This window comes from Rattus norvegicus, chromosome 7 (assembly GCF_021556685.1).
Source record: "Rattus norvegicus strain SHRSP/BbbUtx chromosome 7, alternate assembly SHRSP_T2T, whole genome shotgun sequence".
NCBI classification, from domain to species: Eukaryota; Metazoa; Chordata; class Mammalia; order Rodentia; family Muridae; genus Rattus; species Rattus norvegicus.
The window spans coordinates 113,752,343-113,769,145 of NC_141540.1; the positions used below are offsets into that span (position 1 = coordinate 113,752,343).

General features: G+C 42.7%; 1 long non-coding RNA gene across 1 annotated transcript in view; it reads left to right on the top strand.

The window, feature by feature from the left end:
- Positions 1 to 16,803, top strand: part of LOC134479748 (uncharacterized) — a 158,325-nt gene that overhangs the window by 122,651 nt on the left and 18,871 nt on the right. The gene's annotated exons all lie outside the window — the stretch shown is intronic.

Consider the following 16,803-nt stretch of genomic DNA (forward strand, 5'->3'; position numbering starts at 1 on the left):
CAAACAGTGCCACCAACTGGGAAACAAGGATTCAAATAAGTAAGTCTATGTGGAAATTTTTCATTCAAACTCCTACAATTAATGTCACCCTTTTAAGATCGAAGCGAAAGCAACCAAATTAAGCCTATAGGACCATGGTGTTGCTATTTGGTGATAACAGCAGGTCTACCTGAACTAGATTATTATGGGTACTCCTGGGTGTGTTCCCGTGATACATCCCACAGGACATGACACACTTGTAGGCATCTGATGTGATGTTCATGCTAAGTATATTCTATGTGAATATTTGATCTGGGTGTAGAAAGATGGGGAGCTACTCTCTATCTCTTTAATGGAGAGGGGTCTGGATGGTACATGCATATGTATCTGGGAAGGTAACTTGTACTAGCTGAAGAGTAGAATTACTTTTGTAGCCTTTTAATGTGCTTTTTCATTGCTTACCTGGCATGGCATTAATCATGGCAGGTTTTAAATGACTTTAAATCCAATTTTCCGTTCTCTTGAATGCCAGCCACATAGCCTTGTTTACAGGGAACACTAAACAAAGCAGAGGAAGAAAAAAAAGGTTCAATCAATTTTCCTTATCGCTAATTGGGGATTTATTACTGGCTCATTTGCTTTCAATAGCAGGAGGGGGTACACCCTTTAGAGTCTGGACCCTGGGAAGCTTGTGATTATTGCAACTCTATAACCACCCTGTAAGGGAGCAGAGTGAGGAAGACAAAATGATATCATTCTGTATTTATCAGAGGGATGGGACAAACTGTGTGGATCATGCCAGAAGCTTAGGCAGAAGGGAAGGGGCTACTCCCCAGTGCTTTGCAGAAGAAATGACCCAAAGACTTGTGTTCATTGTGTATATATTGATGAACTTCTGGTGGGTCCCTACTGGGAGTGAGCCCTCTGCTAGGCATGTGGGAGTGGATTGTGCTAGAGATACACCTTAGTAACAGAGGGGGGCAGTGGGGCCTTATGGCATTGGACATTGTGAGCTGCAGAAGGAGGTATGGGAAAGGGCAAAAAAAGTTATTCTTCCTGCCAGAAAAAAAGACCAGTTTCTGTTTTTTTGAAGGGTGAATAGAAATACAGAGCTATAAAGAGACCAGAATAATCAAGAATCAGTCCAGAAGCCTGCCATTTCACCTAGCAAAGAATGAACAATTACTGAGTAGAGGGGTACCTGCGTGACTGTTAGAGCTGTTAGCATAGCAACCCTCCTAGAGGGCCTAAAGGCTCCATGGAGGACTTCACCAGGCTTCATTCACCAGGATGAGGATTGGGTACATGGAACACAGCCCAGAGTTTGTAGCTGGCAGATAAAGATTCTACAGAAGCTTTTTAAGATGTGGTCAGACAAATTAGGAGGTGTGATAGTTTGAATGTCTCACATAAGTTCACATATTTGAATGTTGGGTTCTTGGTTAGTGGAACTGTTTGGGAAGGACTTGGTGTGCTCTTGTTGGTGTGGAGTGTCACTGGGGGTGGGCTTTGAGGTTTCAAAACCTCCTGCCAGGTCTACTCTTTCTCTCTGTCTCTGTCTCTATCTCTTTGGAGAAAAGAGTATTATCTAGAGTTGTTTCACAAAAAGATAGTCAGAGTCAAGAAGGCAGAAGATAGAAATAGGCTTGCAAGGCAGGAGACAGACAACATGACTATCTCCATTCTGATTATGGGTTCAGACTCTGAAGGTCACTAAGCAAGTATCGGGGGGCAGATATCATTTATCTACTGCTACTCAGATTGCAGTTAGCCCTGTCCTCATTTACCAATGACTAGGATTAAAGGTTCAGTCCTCCACGGAGAGGACCAAAAGGAGGAAAGATTAGAAAGCATTCACAGATGCAAGCCATTGACTTCTTTAATCAAGTAAAAGGAAAAGAGCCTACTTGGAGGCAGATTTGTAGTTTCTCTAGTTGCAATATAGATGGTGGTTTTTGATTAGGTGAATGTGTTTCCCTTGACTCTTTGCAAATAGTCTGGAGGAATTTAGGTGCTGGACTCATCTAGGCTAATGTTCTTCCAGGGTTTTTTCTACCACCATCCTTCATGGGTTATATATACATGGCATAAACGACCTTAGAGAGTCTCTCAGAACTGTGGAACAATGTACAGAAGAGAGATGTCTACATTCAGCTCATACCCAACTCCTCACAGAGCTCTTGGCTTTGGGGAGCACCTGCTGGCTCTACCATGTCAGCTTCTCTCCTGTTGTGCCCTGAGCTCAACCCTCCAAGATCTGAGACATCCTCATATACTTGCCTCATTTCTACTGTTGTCCAATACCCTGCCCTATTTTCCAACACCCCTCTCCCATATCTTTCAGCCTCAGTGGCTACTGTTTTCCCTGTTCCAGGCAACAAATTCAAAATTAACTGGCAATAGAGGAGAAAATTTCCATTGTACCTCTGATGATTTATCTGACCAAAAGCGTCAGTCCATTGACCAATCATGAATTCAATTATTTTCACCAGAATTTTCTGCTCAGGAGACTTTATCACTTTCTTCATGAGTAAACTAGAAACTTCCTAGAGCTAAAATTAATCTCAGAGATGGAATCATCTAGTTTAGGAAAGGCCAAAGTATGTCACTCCTGGCACCCCTTGCCAGCTGCACACTGGCAGACATTACCAATAGAACACAGAATTCCTTCTAAAAACACCACTACAGGAAGCCATTAGTAATCAATCTCAGACAACTTGTCAGCTAAAGCAGGTAGAGTGTCTGGCAGGAAGCAAACCTACTAACATGGAATTTTGAGAGACGGAATGAAGGCACTCTTCATAAAGGGAGGAAGAGAGCCAGCAGCAACAGGTATGATGGGAATGAGGAAGAAAATGAAAGAATCAAAGTGAAAAGATGAATTCAAAGCTGGAGCCAGGAGTAGGAATTACGGTAATGCTGTGAACACAGGCATCAATGGAGAGCTAGCCCAAGGCAGCAACAAAGAAACCAATCCCCACTCTCCTTCTCTCCTCTGCCCTCTATCTTCAAACAAATCATTGATGAAGCTTCCAGAAGCCAGTAGGCAGAGGCTTATGTGCTTCAGCTTTTGTGTGGCAGATTGACACAGATTGGTTGTCAATAGATGCCGGCAATGGTATGTTTAAAAAGATAGTTTAGTGAGGTCTGCCAGTGTACAACAACAAAGAGGAGGTGTGAGTGCCAGGTAGTGATGTTTCCTGAACTAGCTGATCCCATCACTGAGGTTTCTTTAAATTCTGGAACGCCTCTAAGTTTCCCTGCAGTACAGGACATGAAGGAGAAGGTTGAGCATGAGGAGACTCATGCATTTCCATCAGGGGAAGTCTGCTTGAAGGCAGGTTCCCTAAAAGAATCCCTGAGGCAATGGAGCTTTAAATGGAATTATGTAGCTTTTCCATGACATAAAGATCAGGAGGCACCTTAAAGGCTTCAATGAAGACAAATTAAAAGAGGGGAGATACTGAACCTGGTCCCAGGTACAGGCGGTGTCTACAGAGCCATTCTTCCTGTTTTCTTTAAAATGTTTTATTTACTTTAGTTTTGTATGTTTGAGTGTGATTTGCTAGGACTACTTGTGTGTGTGTGTGTGTGTGTGTGTGTGTGTGTGTGTGTGTGTGTGTGTGTGTTTCGTGCCCATGGAAGCAAGAAGAAGGCATTCAATATCCTGGAATCGGAGCTATAGATGATTGATAGCTGCCATGTGGGTACGAGCAAGAGAACCCATATCCTCTACAAGAACAGCAAGTGCTCTTGACAGCCCAGCCATCTTCCAGCCTTCTTTCTGTTCTCTTTAGACAAGAGCTTGACACTACTCTATAGGCTGAGCCTTGTGGCGGGGCTTAGCCTCCCTACAAGAACAAATGTCAGAAGGGACACTGGGAAACTTCAGCTGGTAGAGTACAGGTGGACAACCCAGTGAGGGGGTCTGAGTTGAGCATCAATACTCTTCATCTGGATGTGAGCATGATGTTCACTGCTTTTAGTTGGAAGATTTAAAAACTTTTAAGTTTTCTTTGATTCCAAATTATAGCAGTAAAATGTCCTCTGTGTTTATGAGGGACGTGTTAACTACAACTGAGAGCTCAAGAAAAGTTTAAGCTGGAACCTTCTATTCCCTCATCACTCCCTTGCCAAAGTTCTTCTATGACAGACACCCCAAACTTCAGGGTCTTGGAGACGTTGTGCTCAGAAAGTCAGGAGCAGGGAAAACTGGAAGGGGGAGCAATACATAGCTAGGGGACATTTTTGACACATAGCAAATTCCAAGTGTGTTCCTGGACCTCAGTCTCTAAGAGTCACAGAGCTAAGAGAAACAAAGCTTGGGTGGCAGTATAGGATCTCAATCTGTGGGCCAAGCTGAGCCATACTTTTGCAACATGATGGTATGCTATGATTGCCCACCCCTTGCCTAGGGGCAAGTAGCCCTGTGCCCCAACATTTGCCCCACCCCTGACACACACACCAGAAGGGGTCATGCATCCTGGTAGCCAGGTTAAATTTGCTCTCCTCTTATAAAGTCATGTCCAGCAGCACCTGGAATTCCTCCTTATGCAAATGAGGCATCTTCAGTCTCCTAGCCCTGGCCAATGACATACACTCACCTCTAAATCCCCTCCCCACCCCCAAAGGTTTAAGTTGCCTGTGCCCCCCCCCATTAAATGAGCTATCTCACTGAAGCCATCTCCAGAAAAGGAATGAAAAATGTTTCACATAAATACTTAACAGAGTTTTAAGAGGGACTAATTAAATGATTGTTACATTGTTCTCTTAAAGGAAGATTAAACAGGCCAACTAACCCAGAAACAGTGCTACAAACATCATTGTTATCAAGTAACATCAAAAGTTATGTAAACCACTCATGATGGATATTCATTTTATAAGATTCTTTCAACCTCTATTTTTGTTACTTTCAGCAAATGGTTATTAGAACACATACATGTTACTCTGAGGATATACATACATATACACATATATATGTGTGTGTATACATATACATATATATATATATATATATATATTTATGCTCACACCCAGAGGAGTGATGTTGATGCTCAACTCCCTTGCTGAGTTGCACACCTATACTCTACCAGCTGAAGTTTCCCAGTGTCCCCTCTGATGTTTGTTCTTGTAGGAAGGCTAAGCCCCTCCACAGGGCTGAACCTACAGGGTAATGTCAGATTCTTGTCTAAAGAAAACAGAAAGAAGGCTGGAAGATGGCTCAGCTGTCAAAAGCACTTGCTGTTCTTGTAGAGTATCTGGGCTTTGTTCCTCATACCCATATGGAAGCTCACAATCATTCATATATATATTCATATATATAATATATAATATATTATATAATATACATAATATATAATAAAGATATATATTTATCTTTATAAAAATGCTACTTTTCTACTTTTATATTCCTTTGTAGTTACTGAAGTTTATTCAGAAAGCCTTTGCCTCTTCTTAGCCCACCTAACACACTCTTTAAAGTTCCCTGAACCCTACTCAGCTGTGTCTTAAATTCTCTGTTTGGTGTCTTCTCTGATGGCTGACCCTTTCTTGAGTTGCTTATTTATAACCATCCTATGTTCATGCTTACCCACTCATCCAATTTGATGCTCCCTGGATGCAGAATCAGGATTAGGCATTTCCACAGTCCCGTGCTCAGAATCAGGCAAGGTGACTGTGTAATATCTGTTGAATTGAGGTAAGTGAGTTAGGGATAGCCACAGCCTACTACTATCAGGTTGAAATCCACCCAAATCCTGGAAAGGAAGATATGTGAATTGCAGACCCTCCCACATTCTCAGCACACACAAAGGTAGATTCGATTGAGAGCCCAATATTGTGTTCTCACTGGACATTGCTTATGAAATCTCATAATTCCAAGAGACCTGGGGTTGTGCAACAGACTACATTTGTAGACCCAAGGAGTACTGGAGTTCTATATGTCAAAATGGGAGATCATTCATTTTGAGTGTGATTATTTGGGATAAAAATTGCCCACAGGATGAGGAGCCCCCTTTCCTGGGAAAGGACTCAGGAAGGCTGCCCTATTAAGGTTCTCAACATACCCATTCTTCTCTGTCTCTGTTCCATCACCTGGAAAGGACAGAAAATGAGAACTAGTGTGTACACCCTTGACTCTTGCACTAGTCCTTAAGAACTCAGTAGGTTGGAGACTGAGTAAATAGTTTATCTTTGGAAAATGAAAAAAGAATCTGCGCTCCTCAAATCCCAGCATGGTTAATTAAAAGCAAAGGTATCGTCGATCCTGCAAAACCCCATCCATCACCCTAATGAGCAAGGATGAAAAGGACTTGTCTACTTTCAGGGCATGTTCTCTAAAAACTAGCAAAAGTCACAGGATAATGGGTCTGGCTGGGCCTAGCATGGAAGGTACTGTAAAATTGAGAATTCTGAAATAAGCTCCTGGGGCCATTTAGCTCCTGGTCTTTGAGTTATAAAGCAATGGTAATCATTATGCCAACAGTACCAAGAGCGGATACTGCTTTTAGTGTAGTGCCTATATATTACAGATGTTCTAGTTCCGTAAGATGCTCCAATAAATACTTGAGATGGCCCAATGTGGTTATACTAGTGTCTTAGCATATCTGGCCAGTCAAGGAAAGCTCTGAGAACCTCTGTAATTAAAATAAAAAGTAATTTAAGTTTAGACTTACTTGAAAATAGGATTCATTTGTTCAGTAGTTCACAATTCTTCTGCTCAATGCAATCTATAATTATAACAACAGCTGACTAGGTAGCAACCATATTACAGATAAGAAAAATGAGGTCTGGCATGATTGGTCTCAAGGTATGCACAACGCCCTACAAACTGAACTCAAATTCCAAGACTCCACATGCTCCAGTCTTTACTGCCCCGTGCTCTAAGGAAATCCTGGATCTGCACCCACACAGGCAGCTCTGTAAACTTCATGCCTGTATGTGACTTCTTGAACCTGTGACTTTCTGTGACCAGGCCCACACTGTTGGGATACAAGAAGATGATCAAAGAAGATGATCAAAGAATAATACAGTATCCCCTGGTGCCAAACACTGTGCTAAGAATTTAGGAATGCAAATACCATAGCTCTTATTCTATTCCACCAAGTACACCCTGTGTCAAGAATTGTTCTGTGCACAAACCATTCCGCTAAGAGTTTCTAGAAGACAGCTATTTCAGTGTTAAAGATTCTACAAGGCTAATTGGCTGGCCAGAGCTTCTGAGATTATGGAGAGCTACAATGTTAACAGCTCAGAGCCAAATCAATTTAGGCTACTGAGAGCTTCTTTAGTAGCCATTTGTTGCCTACCTCTGTTTCTGACCTAACATTTTTGTGACTCTCATGTGAATCATTTTGAGGTGAATTAAGTTAACAGACCACTAACTTCCACCAACTCAAAAGCTGAGAGTGTCCTCAGACAGCATCTGAGGTCTATAGCAGGGATTTCATTGTTCTATGGTTACCTTCTGATGCTCCTCCCAATATTTCTTGAAAAGTGCCTTGACTTATACCTCATCTGGTTCTGTTACTATAAAATGGCATGGAATTGAAACCACACTTTGCTTTTAGGAAAACCTGAATCCATATTCTGGTTCTTTAATATTTGGCTACAGAATAAACTTTCTTCTTTTTTTTCTATTGACATTTTTATTTGTTATTTCATTTATTTATATTTCAAATGTTATCCCCTTCCCAATTTGCCCTCCACAAACCTCCATTCCCTCTTCCTACCCTTCTCCCTGCCGAAGGGTGCTTTCCCACCTGCCCACCAACTCTTGCCTCAGCACCCTAGAATTCCCCTACCCTGGGTCACTGAGCCTCCGTAAGGCCTAGGGACTCCCCTCCCAGTGATGCCCACTAAGGCAGTTCTCTGCTACATATCCTGCTGGAGCATGGGTTCCCCCAATATGTACTCTTTAGTTGGTGGTTTAGTCCCTGGGAGATTTGGGGTGTCTGGTTGGCTGATATTGTTGTTCTTCCTATGGAGTTGCAAACACCTTTAGCTCCTTCAGTCCTTGCCCTAACTCCTCCATTGAAGTCCGCACACACAGTCTGATTTTTGGCTGCGTGCATTCACATCTGTATTGGTCAGGCTCTGGCAGAGCCTCCATGGGACAGCTAGATAGGCTCCTGTCAGCAAGTGCTTCTTGGCATCAGCAATAGTGTCAGGGTTTGATGTCTGCAGATGAGATGGATCCCTAGGTGGGCAGTCTCTGGATGGCCTTTCCTTTAGTCTCTGCTCCACTCTTTGTTCCTGCATTTCCTTTTGACAGGAGAAATCCTGAATTAATATTTTTAAGGTAGATGGCTGGCATCCCTCAATTGGGGGCTGTGTCTATCCACTGGATATGGTCTCTACAGTTTCTCTCTCCCCTTTGTTGAATATTTCTATCCTTTTTGAGTTGAGCTACTCTCGATTCTGCTTTTTCCCTTCTTAGACATTCTAGGATCCTTGATTCTCTGTGCCTAGGTCAGTGCAAGGCTTTTAACAACCCCGTAACAAATGCTGGGTGAGTGAATAAGTAAATGAACATTAAACCTCTCTTCAGGGGTTACAGATTTAGCTCAGTGGTAGAGTGCTTGCCTAGGAAGCGCAAGGCCCTGGGTTCGGTCCCCAGCTCCGAAAAAAAGAACCAAAAAAAAAAAAAAAAAAAAAAAAAACCTCTCTTCAGCTTCTAGATGAGGTCATATCTTTAATGAGGAACAGGAAATGCCAAAGTCACCAACGATTCCATTGGGCTACGTCTCTGAGAAGCTTTTGAAATGAATTTATTATTATTTTTTGGACCCGTAGAGTAAGTAGAAAGTTATCAAGACATTTTCAGGTCAAAAGACTTTGAAGATGCCCACATATAACTAGGCAGCTATGATGCCTGGAAATTTAAGATCTAAATTGAAGATGAGCAGATGGCTCCTGGATCATTTGCTTTTCTAGAGGTTCTTTCAGACTTCCTACTTCCTATCATAGGAGAGCCTTAGGCCGGTGAATGAGCTGATTGTTGAGACTCTCTCCAGCCTAACGTGAACTGCTAAGTTCTTGAGTTTGAACTTGTTACTCCTCTTTACCTTTGTCATTAACCCAAGTTCATTACATTTGGCCTAGCTAACACAAATGGATCATGTATCTAGGATAACTGCTCACTCTTTCTCTACACAGAACCATTACAATTTTGAACTGTGCTCTGTGTGTATCATTTTGAAAATAATCAGTCCTAGTGAAAGGAATCAATTCCTATCCAGATTTTCACTGGATATCTGAGCAGGTTCTTAGGGAGACAGTAACTGACAAAATGGGCAGCCATTCACACCAAGGATAACAATCTTCTAACTATATGTAACATGGCTCAAAATTATAGAAGTAAACTTTGACCATCAAGACCATTCAAAGAATCAGCCCATTGTGCCTACCTCATTCCTCCCCTCTCTCCAAGATGAGATGTGCTCTCTTTAAGGATTAAAAAGATCACCCAATACCTAAAAAAGTAGCTGTGGGTTTATCCATTCATTCTGCATTTATCTAAGGACCATTAAAGGTTGTATATGACTAAATACAAGAGATCCAAAACATCTAGACAATCAAAAAGCAAGTGTTTTAAATTTGAACTCCAGCATAGCCCTGTGAACTTGCTACCTAAGGGACCTTGTAAGCCTCTCAAAGGAAGCATGCATCTGAAAGGATCTCTTCTATAAGATATAAAGAACTCTGTCCTGTCAAGCTCCATACTGCCCTAATCCCTGCCAATTCCAGGCAAGCAGTGGGTATGAGGGATGGGATCGTTGGGTGGAGCTTGGAAGCTTTAGGTATTAAGATAATCGAAATGGAATACAAGAAAGGAACAGTGAGATTTGCTGGTGAGGAGAATGCTTCTATAGTTTGAGGATCAATGTTGACATTCCCAAGTCTAGTCCTAATACTGCTGAGACTACGTCTTGGAACTTTGACCTTACAGTGGCCTAGAAATAAAAATAAAGGAGAATGAGGAAGATAGTAAAGTGGGAGAGTGGCGAAAATTGGAGGAAAGAAAGAAGAGGAAGGAGGAGGAGGATGGGAGGATGAGAAGAAAGGAAAGAAAGAGGAAGCGGAGAGGAAGAATAAAGGAGGAAGGAAGATTGAAGAGGAACTGAAGGAGGACGATAAATGGGATACAGCCAAGGAAAGAAGAGGCTCATGGGTCTATGATATTAAAATTAGTTGTATGAAACCAGAAAACATGGCACCTATGTTCACCAGCTACCATGAAGCAAGGTTGCTTCACTAATACTACATCAACCACTGATGACAGGTGACCCTGGCCTTTATGAGAATCAAATGGCAGTTGTCCTGGCATAAAAGATGCTGCCATGGAACCTGCCTCTGTGGTACCCATGGAGGTGGCAGGAACAGAAGTTAGAAGACAGGCAAGAACAGGTCCTCAGAACCATAGGGGTTATAGGGGTCATCCAAGTTGGTTTACAGAGGCCTTTTGTGGTGTCTAATAGATCACAAGGCCCTATGGGAAAAATAAATTGACATTAAAAAAGTGTGGATATCAAAGAAGGAAACTCAAGAACTAGTAACAATGTTATTTGGCTTAGGCAATAACTATTTGAGAGCTGATATCAGAAAGCTGATTTCCTCCAACTCAATGGAAAATTGAAATGTTTCTATCACCTGTCTACATGAAGTACCTGTTCACACACCAGGAAAGTAACCTTTAAATCAAGAAGTATCAACAGCTTTGTTATTTTCCTAATAGAGAGATTTGACAGCTATGCAGGGGCAAATCTGGCAGGTACACATCTATATGCACACAATGTCCTAGTTTGAAAATGCACGTAGCAAAAATTGATAGACTGAAATAAACCGGCCAGTGCAGAATCTACCTTTAGGTGTATTTATGTAATTGTCTGAGGCCACACACTGAGGGTTCTCGTAAGATAACTTTCTCAATATTTGAAAATAAACTCAGCCAACCAAAGCCCTCTAATTACACAGAAGATCTAAGCACCACAGTTAACTTGCTTCAAACAAATGTCACCAGCAGCATAAAACTTCACTTTCTTTCAAGTGCACTATAGTCATTTGCTGTGTACCCAACAGTGGACATACATTTCAAAAGACTGACCCCAGCTACTTAAGATGTATTTTTGAAAGTATGCTGAGATTCTTAATAAAGAGAAAACTCAAAACATACAAGATTAAAACACTTTAAATTTGATCAAGATGAGGAATGACGTTTTATTTTCTCCTCCTCCTTCTCTTCCTCTTCCTCCTCCTTCTCCTCTTCTTCTTCCTCTTCTCCTTGTCTTCCTCTTCTCCTCCTTGTCTCCCTTATCCTCATTTTCGTCCTCCTTGTCCTTGTCCTCTTCCTCCTCCTTGTCCTCCTTCTCCTCCTCCTCCTCCTTTGAAACAAGCCCTCATGTATCCCAGGCTGGCTTAGAACTCCCAATTCTCATGCTTTCACCTTCTGCCTTCAGCATAATAATTTAAATTTCTATCATAAACATCTAGAAAGGAACAGCAAACAACATGAGAAAAGTCAAATGAGGTTACTGCTAAAAAGTGAGAGAAAACCCAGTACAACATGATATAAAACAGCACAGCTCAGTGAAGCCATGAAGATACTGGAAAATAACACAAAAAACTAGATGGAAGGAAGCTCTCATCAAGGCCTGGCCTTGCAATCAGGAGGCACATTGTGCCTTGGCCACCACACAAAATCACCAAGAAGGCAGTCATAAACCCATTCTCTTTCTATAAACAGTACAGAATCTGAAACTTCTAAACGCCCCACCCCCACCCCCAGATGAGCAAGTGACAGGGTTGTTTTGATGCCTGGAGTCCTGTGGGCAGATTCAGCATCTATGGGGGAACAGGCTGGGCGCCAAAAGAATGAACTGGCACGTTTTGACAGCTCTGAGTGCCAACAGCCCTACTTGAACCTGAGAGACACCTAAATTCACACCTATAATTCTCCTCTCTGTTTTTCCCCCTCTGAAGATGATTGGGTATTGAACCATAAAGAGATCTTATGAGCCTGGAGACCTTGAACTTATGACCGTTATACCTCACTGTCAAACACTCGCTGCTCTTAACTGCTTAATCTTTCACTGCACCCCCATAGGCTAACTATAAAAGTTACACAGCTTAAAAACTACAGAACAGATAAAAAAGCATAAATACTTTACCACCTTAATATTTTTAAACAGTTATTTTGTGTCCAGTGGTGGCCATGTCATACCATGGAGGTCAGAGGACAACTTGGAGGAGTAGGTCGTCTGTTTCCACCATATGGGTCTAGAAATTGAACTTGGGTGATCAGAGTTGGCAACGGTCACCTTTACCTGCTGAGCCATCTCACCAGTCTCAACTATTTTAAAACTTGGTTGTACATATTTTCCAGGGCACAGGGTGGTTATTTGATAAATGTGCAATGTGAAATGGTGACATTAAGGTGACTAGCATTTCTGTCTCCTAACCCTCCCTAACCTCTTGTGACAACTATCAGCGAATTTTTAGTGACACTGGGCTAGACAAAGATCTCTCTATGGAGATGCAGACAGTTTTGGTTTGTTTTTTAATGGACCTTTGAAAGTGAGTTTCTGGACACTGAGAGTCATAACAATACAATCATGTGATTTGGGGAGAAAACTGGAGTTCACAAACCACAAAGCAAAGAGCTGAGAGCATCAAAACCAACTTCAGAAAATGACCCATGTGAACAGAGGCACTTGGGAACTTAGCTGAACCTGTCTGAATGTGGCTAAAGCTGACCCTACCCCATCATCTCCATCACCTCAAGGGAATCCTGTGTCTTCTTTCAGAGGGGTGTGTCCTTATCTACACTGGGCCTCAAAACACCAATGTCTGAGGTTGGGAGTAACACGGTGTGTTAGTAGTTAGCTTTCTGCTACTGTAAGGAAATACCTGAGAATATCTTAAAGGAGGAAATGTGCATTTCGGTTCCCTATTTCAGAGGGTCAGTCTAAGGTCACTTGGCTCTATTGTTCTCATTTCCTGTGGTGAAGTAAGCATCATGGCGGGGTATACTCTCTCAAGTTACAGAGGAAGTAGAAACAGAAAGGAAGGGGCCAAGGACCAGATGTGTCCTTCAAAAGCCACATTTCCAGTGGCTGGACTCCAATAGTTGCTCACCTCCTAAAGTCCCCACTCAACCCCAATAGCCCTTTGAACTACAAATCATTCAGTAGATAAATGTATCCATGAGGGCCAGGCCCTTCTCATTTCATGTCTCTTCCCAAATGGCCCAGCTCTGAATACTACTGCATTATCGACCAGGCCTTCAACTCAGGAACCACAGCAGATGATGATGCAGCTTCCCACACATTACAGAATCTGGCATTGAAAGGTGTTTTGCCTCAGTTTTCGTCTCAATGGTATCTTTGGTCCACAGACCACAATGGCTTCTGCTAGAAATGGCTGTCAGCTCCTGCAGACCAGTCTTCTTTATTTACAAGGTTGCCACCCAGCACATGGCTCACTACTGTTTTCTTGTCAGCCCCATCTAGTCAGTTTCTCAGCCCCTAAACATGCCCAACCCACAGGCCAATGGACAGAGAGCATCCTGCTGGAGATGCCTTCCTCTATCCATCCAACTGACCTACCCATGTCTCTTGGCCACTCCTCTTGCTTCAGTGTCAAGTTAGTTGCCTCCCTTGACATCTCTGTGCTTCTCTTGTCTCCCGATCTAGTCTATATTCTAGGCTGGCAGAGCATCTGACTATAAATGTACACTCTGTCTTTCCGGGGAAAGGGGGTTGTGAGGAAATCTCCAGAGACATTTTACACAAATTGAGTTAACAATTGCATTTCCTGTTGCCAAACCCTGTCAGCTCTCGGTTTCCTCATTTGCGTAAAAATGGGTAGAGGTGAGGATTCCAGATATGTATATTTCCAAGGGATTCTAATGAAGATCCCAAACCCTCAGTTGGGGGATATAGCTTGGTAGTAGAACGTTTGCCTCAGAGTAAGGCCTAGGTTCAAGATCCAGCACTACAAGAGGAAAGGACCAGAAAAAATGTAAGCCAATCCTCCTAGGAAGAGGTCTCTGAATGGTAGCTCCCAGCAGCAACACAGAAGTCCTTCATGCCACGTGCTCTGGGAATGTGGAGTCTTCCCACAGCCCCTCAGCCATCAACATTCTGAAGCAACAACATTCTCTGTGAACACCCCCCCCACCCCCCACCCCCCCCCCCCCACCCCCACCCCCACCCCCCCACCCCCACCCCCCACCCCCCACCCCCCCCCCAGCCACCTGCTGCCTGCAGAGGAGACAATGGAGGGGAAGCTCAGGAGGGAGGGAGCCCACACCACAGCTTCTGGGAATGGAGCTTACACTGCAGCATGCAGAAAGCCTCAGTAAAACTAAAACTAAGAGTCACCTCATTAATCAAGGCTACAACTTTCATGGAGCCCATAATATTAATACTTCCTTATTGTTCTTACGAATTAACCCATGCGTGTTCATGAGCTAATGGCTAATAATTCATAACCCTTATGAATTATTTCTTATGAATTAACTCATTCACATGTTCCTCTTTTTTAACCTGGAAGCCTGCTTGAAAGCTTTTTTCCTTTCTCATACAAAATGGGGCTGTAACACATGTTTCTGTGGGTCTCTGTGACAGGCAGTGATGAGATGTGAAAGAGACCACTGTGGACTCCTGCCAGAGAAGGTGTTTGGTAGGATGGGCCTTGTTGGAGATATGTCACGTGAGTCTTTCAGCCTTTGTCTTCAGCTGTCACAGGACGCAATGACCAAGCTGAATTTTCCTAAAATTTCATCTATGCTTGCTGGAGAAACTGACCAGGAAAATACAGACTGTTCTATTGTCCCAGCTTATCATGGTGCGTCCTATTCACTTGCCACTGAGGCAACCTCAGGGTGGAGCTTCCAGTTCTAGCACAACAGCAGGAGAGACAAACCAGGACAAGTTGGTAATTAACCCACTATCAACTGGACTGGGGGAGAACTGTCCAGGTTCCTCTTCATGGTGCACCTGCCTATATTTGGTATCGCTTAGGAGACACACCACTGGCATGTCTGTCACTTGCCAGAGAGGTCCAGCAGCGTAGGGAAGACCTACTCTGAGGATGGGCAGAGCCATCTATGGGCTGGAGACCCAGATTGAATAAGAAGAGAAAAAGAAGAAAGAAGAAGAAAGCTGAGTACCAGGATTCATCTCTCTCTGCTTCCTGACTGTGGATGCAGTGTGTCCAGCTGCCCCTGGCTTCTATTCCCATACCTTCTCTGTACTATGGAAATGTACACTCTGTGAGCTAAAACAAATCCTTTCTTCCTTAAATGGACTCTTGTCGGGTATTTGGTCACAGCAACGAGAGAAGGAGCCAAGCTCAGAATCAACAACAGAAGCCTAGACATTGTTCAAGGTCTCATTTGCAGTTTATAGGAGCTTTGACTTCTCTGCATCCACGGAGCAGGAATTCTGGAGGCAATAAAGCTCGCCCACCTGTAACCCTGAGCTCTTTGATAAATGTCTTCATTTTCCTCTGCACCCCGCATAGCTTTAGTTTCATAGCAGATAACACATTTTAAAAAATAAGTTTGCCTCTCGTCAATGAGTAGTTCAGCTTGAATTTTTTCTTTCTCATACTGCCACTGTCGGGATTGGATATTAAAATGGCAAGGGGATGAATTCTAATCTACCGAAGCAGTTGTTTAAAACGGGAATTACACTTGACACCTGCTCTGGTTTCAGTTACATGTGGTCATCTCCAGCCCAAAAACATTAAATAAAAATACCCAAGAAGCATATATGGTTTAAATGGAAGGCTGTGTGTTTCCATTCCATCCTGCTCTGGGTGCAAATCATCCTCTGCATAGTCATATATACTATGTGACTATGCAGTATATAACATACTTTTGTTAGTTGCTTAGCAACGCTTTCAGTTACTGGACTGACGATTGTGACACCATGGTTCTTATGTTCCAGGAACCTTTATTTTATATACTAACAGCAAAAGCAGTGAGGCAGGTAAAACAGGGTCTGGCCAAGAGAAACTATGAAGCATTTCCTTTAAGTGGAAAAAAAGGAAAGAAAATTCTTGTATTAAATTTGTTTTTTTTTTTTAACTCATATGCTTAAGTTGTGGAGACCTATGGAAATTACTCTTGGTGGACCTCAGACTATGTTTTATGTATAAATCATTTAAAAGATAAAGGCTGTACACTCTCTGTAAAGTCTTGCTTTTCTAGGAATCATCTTGCTTTTGTCCTGCTTTTAAAGTTATTTGACACAGTGCACATGTATTAGCCTGTTATGGGTGTCTTAGCATTTGTGTGTATGATATGCCCCTTTCCATGTGTATATGCACATGTGTGTGAGGCTGTGCTTTCATGTGCACCTGTGGAAGGTAGAGGTTGACATCAGGAACCATGCTTCATTGCTCTCTCTCATCCTTGGTTACTCTTTCATTGTATTCACTGAGGTAGTGTCTCATGACCAAACCCATATCTCTGTGATTCAATGATGGTATTGCCAGCCAGCTTGCTCTGGGGCATCCCCTATGTCCACTTCCTGTGATAGGAGTTACAGATAGCTCTCCACGTGTACCCAGTACTCACGTAGGTTTCTGGAGATGTGAAGTCCAGTCCTCAGGCTTATGTAGCAAATGCCCTAACCCTGGAGTCACCTCCCCAGCCCCAAATTTGTGCCTCATCCCACTTGAACCTTTGATGGTATGCTGACTCTCTATCATTTTGGTTGACCAAGCTTACTGGATATTGGCCAAACTGTTAGTATTCTAAAGAAACAACGCCATCTTCTATTTCTGTTCATTAGCCTTGTATTTATAGCTCACGTA